This window comes from Aythya marila (assembly GCF_965140915.1).
Source record: "Aythya marila genome assembly, chromosome: 4".
Lineage (NCBI taxonomy): Eukaryota > Metazoa > Chordata > Aves > Anseriformes > Anatidae > Aythya > Aythya marila.
The window spans coordinates 75,092,071-75,097,166 of NC_139045.1; positions in this window are offsets into that span (position 1 = coordinate 75,092,071).

Sequence of the window (5,096 nt, forward strand, 5' to 3'; positions counted from 1 at the left end):
AAAAAATAAACCTACGCCAAAAAATATAAACCTGTGCAAGAACCAGAGGCACTGCCCTGCCATCTCCCATGCCCGCAGCGCGCTGGCAGCCGGGCAGAGCAGCTGTGCAGCAGCAGCCTGGCAGCCGACCAGATTTTTCCAAGGTTTTTGGCCACAAGAAAGGCATCAGGGGCACAGGCCGGAGGGCAGAGGCTGCACGGAGCTGTGAATATCTAAGAAATGGCAGCCGGTGGTGGCTAGGGCTGGCGGAGGGGACAGAGCAAGCGCTCGGTGTGAGGCTGGAGCCGTCCCATGGCAGACAAGGCCCCGCTGGCTGCTGGCAGATGTGATGGGCATTGGCACGTCCAGAATGACTCAGTGCTGAGGCATCTGCCCCCAAAATGCTGTGAGGGATGTGACTTCACCATTACTACACGTTGGCATCTCTCATTCTCAGCAGAAGCACCTCCGCTTGCCACCAGGCCGAGAGCCTCAGCCTGCGGCCCTACGCAGGGCTTGGGATCACAGGGGCTGGTGGCCACCCTGAGGGGCTTGGGAAGAGATTTTTGGAGCAGAACCGGCCTCCTTCCCCCTGCCTCCAGCCCCGATAGCTCGATATCTGCTGCCAAAAGCCTGCAGAAGCGGGGGCACCCGCCCAGGCCGCAGCTGGGTCACGCAGCCCAGCAGCTGAGGCCGAGGTGGGGATTTTGGTATCCCAGCCCCAGCCAAGAGCAGCACGTGTTGTGTGGGGACAGGGGACCCCTCACAGCCGTGGCATTAGAGGCAGAGAACAGCCCTCACTATCTATTTTCAGCACGTTCCTGCCCTCCTCAGCTCTCATTCTTCATAGGGTTCAGCTCTCGTTATTTATAGGGTTCATTGAGGCAGCCCCATGAGGTGCACGGGCACGGGGCTGCTCAGGAACACCCCAGGCACCCTCCTGTGGTCTTCTTCCACTGCTCTGTAAGCACAAACGCCTCCTTGTTGGCCTGACACGGATCCTTCTGCACAGGGCCAGGACAGCTGCACCGTAGCACGGCAGCTCTACATAAAGCAGCTCTACACGATGTCTTGATAGATAGGCCAAAAAAAAATAAATAATAAAAGGTTTCCCTATACCCAGTTTCACATAATGTCCCGTTAATAAGACTGTAGGAGCTCCCTATACCCAATTTTACATAATGTCCTTTTAATAAGACTGTAGGATACCACAGAAACTTGCCTCCTCATGGGCAGGCATGCAGGAGGCCACGGAGTGTACCTGGCACGCTGTGTCCTCCAGCTCCATCCCGCAGGGCTCAGAGCCTCGGAGACTTCCCAGGGGAAAGTCTGGGATATATCGAATCGAACCTGGGCAGAGGACCCAGCACAGAGCTTGGCAAACAAGCCAAAACCTTTCTCTTCTTTTATTTTTGCATCAAGTTTGAAGTAGCTCCTGCTGTAGCTAGACCACGACAGGGTTGCAGCAGATGGGCACATGCATGAAATTAGCCTGTGGAAGGAGAAAACCCTCTTCCCCATCAAGAGCCCTCAAAACTGTCCTCATCACCGTGGAATTTGAGTGCCTTCCAGAAGGGTATTAATCAACGGGGCTTTCATTTGTCATGCAGAGGTCGTTCACCGTCCCACAGGGTCTAATTTGGCCCGGAGAATTCAGTTTATCTGCTGATGTAGGGAGAAAAATATTAATATAAGTCTGACTTTCAAGCTTTGCTTGTGTGAAAGTGTCGCGTCTTTCCCATTTACATCAGCTCAGCTGAATTTGTCCAAGCCTGGGACGAGCACACCCCAGGACTTCGTGGTAGGGTCTGGGCTGTCCGCAAGCACAGCCATCCAGCTGGCGAGCCAGTAAATGCTGCATGAAGGAAGCAATTATATTAAAGTCTTCTTTACTGGATTAGAGTTTGATCTGGACTGTTGTACAGCCAGCCAGGAAGCACTATTCCTTCTTAATTAGAATCTCATTTCAGGAAAAGTGAATTATAAAGCCAGACGCTTTAACAGGCAGGCAGAAGCAATTAGCTTACCTGCTTGTGCGGGGCAAACCTCATTTCGGCATCTTCCTCTTCCAGGTCCTCCTGTTGCCTTGTCCGGCAGCCTGTGGCACAACCACTACCGAATTTATGCCCGACTTCAGGCAGCAGAAGTCCCTCTGGGAAGCCAGGAGCCTCCCTCCAGGAGCAAGAAGCTCCAGACACAGCCATGGCCAGACAGGCAAACGGTAACACAACCACATTTGGTGCAGGACTTCCCAAAAAAAGTCACACTTCAACTTTCCTTTGCCATGGGAACCGATCGTAAGGGTGATTTAATCCTTCTGTTTATCGGTGAGGAGAGAAAATGTGTCCCTGAGAGCATCAGCTCAAGCTCCTCACCTGTTCCCTTGAAGCTTCCTGATGAGGCAGCCCTCTAACCTGAAAGTGGTTCTCTTCAAGGACTCCAAAGCACCCATCAAGAAAGAGGGGATTTAACATACATATAAATAGAACTATATATAAAATTGATTGATTTCTACAGCCCTCACTCCACTGCTTCCTTGCCCCAACCGCCTCAAGTTCAGCTCGTTGAGGGTACATCAACAGGCAGTGCAAAGCCAAATGCCAGCCATTAAATTAACTCGGTGATGAGCAAGGTAGAAATGAATGACAACAGGACTAGATCAAAGCTGCTTTCAGTTTCTGGATTTAGGTCAAAAGACTGCTTTCTCTTCCATCGTTGAGGTGGCAGCTCTGACAGCAGGCCTGTCGGTGAGACTCAGACACGTACCTGGCACCCACACAATAACCGTTGTGTGGGGTGGGCATGGCAAACGCTGATCAAAGAACATTTCTGGTTAACTCAGAACAAAAGCTTGCACCTCCAGCATCCTAAACAACAACGACAAAAAAATACAGTTCCACCCTCTTTAAACTTGTGCAGATTTGCAGAATTTACCCTAAAAGTCTCTGTCTGGCAGGGGATTAAGAAGAGATGACTCCACTCTGGAATCAGCGCAAGACGAGCATGATTTCCTGAGTTTCTGGAAAAAAGTTGTCCCATTTTCTAACCCATGACTCCAAACATCAACAGTCTCTTTCCAGAGAACTGTAAACACGAGATGCTTTTCACCCAGCGTGAGCTTTATCTGACCCGAGGACAAGGAATTGTAAAGTGGAATGGATGTGAGTCATCTTCGCTAGCATCCGTCATAAAGAAGCCATGAGAAGGATGGATGACCACACCGTTCAAGGACGTGACCAGGCAGGAGACTGCCACTGCTCCTGGAAACCTGGCCGCTGACCTCGTTTTTGTAAGTTCTGAGTAAGTGCAGCTCCTCCTGGTGTCATCTGGAATGCCAGGTGCTTACCCCAGGGGGGAGGAAGAGACGTTGAGTGCTCCTCTAAAACACTTTCCTCCCCACACTGCATGCAAAGTGCACGTTTGCTTTGCAGTGTTTCAGAAAGAGCCACAAACTTCAGAGTTCAGACACTCGTTGTGCAGCCCGAGACCGGCATAAGGCATCCAAGAACAATTTTCAGCTCACACTTCCTGATATACTGAGGTATGCCTGGACAGAAAAAATTTAACAGAAGCAACCACATCTCCCCGAGCAATAGAAAAATGCTTCGATGTCATTACCAAATGAGGAATTACAGCTATTTCTTGCTGAAGCTCTCATGCTGCAACTCCAGTGACTCAGAGAACAGCAGCGACTGCTCAGAGTATTTTGGCAGTTACTGAACACCTTTAAGCAAGGTTAAAAAAATAAAATTGCAGCAGCTCTTTGTTTTGAAAGGTTTTACAGCGTGCGTGCAGCTCTCTACTTCGGAGGATGGGTGCTCCAACTGCTTGCAATAGACTTACCTCTACCTCTTTGATTTGTAATGTTCTCGATTATTGACCTCTCTGCTTCTGTAAGGGAGCAATGAACAGGCATGCTAAGGCCATTAAAAAAATACCATCAGCTGTGTTATGTGAATGCAGGAAGACTTCCAAGCATATCCTGAAGCATCAGTACAGCCCTTAAGCTTTCTCGGGAGTGTTTTTTTTTTTTTTCTTCTCATCAGCTGGAAGTTTAAAAGCATTTTTCAGAGGCCAAGTGGCTTTAAATGAGCTTTCAGTGAGGCAACATCTTGCCATGACTAACACAACTGAACTTCTTGTAGCAGGGGAAAAAAAAAGCCTATTCATATGTATATCAGGGAAGCACATGACAAACCTCAGTACTGGCAAGTTTGAGCATCTTCTGCCTCAGCAACATACAAAGCTGCCTTCTAGCCCCAGAAGAGCACTCTGAAAGCAAAGCAGCCCGCACCCAAACCGATTCCAAAGGCAAGGCAGGGGAAGCAGCAAATAGGTAAAAGCAAATTTAGAGAAGTGGAAAGTTGTAAGGATGTAAGCCGTTCCCATAGCTGATCTATCACAGCCACATGATGCTGTATTATTTTTAATCTGCAGTTTTCAACTTCAGATTTCCGAGGCCAGACCAGGCAGGCATGGCCTTCTGGCACATTGGATTATGTTTTTGATTTTTTTTTTTTTTTTGCATTCTGTTCTGATAAGCAGAGCACACCCAGATATATTCTCAGAGTATTTCCTTTCATAAAATAAAAATTTGTAAATCAAATAAATGCATGTAACAGCTGCTTTTACAGCATGTGCCAACACTAGCACATGCCACAGCTTGAAAAATATTATTCTAAATCTTTGTCTATGTCTTTGCAATATAGTGTAGTTCTACTGACCTTCCAGGAAATGATTTCCTATCATTATAAGATTTGATTCATTACATCCTGATGTGAACTCCGGGGATTACTGGCAGAGCTAGATCACAGCCACCACCGTGACCGCTCAGCACAGGGGTGAACCAAGAAGTTCTGGGACATTCCTAGTGAACACGACTGGTCAAAAAGTCTCCATTGTGCCTCACCCTCTGCAGGAATTTATTGTTCCAGTTGTTCCTCGAACAAAATTGCTGTAAAGATTTTAAGTACAGAACGCTTAAAAGTGTATGAAAAAGAAAGGTGTATGAAAAAGAAAGCCGCCGTTTGCACACTTAGGTTTCCTCAGGTTACTTTTCCTGTGTACACACCAGATCTACTCTGCGGTGAGCCAATGAAACAGACTTCAGGCACCTA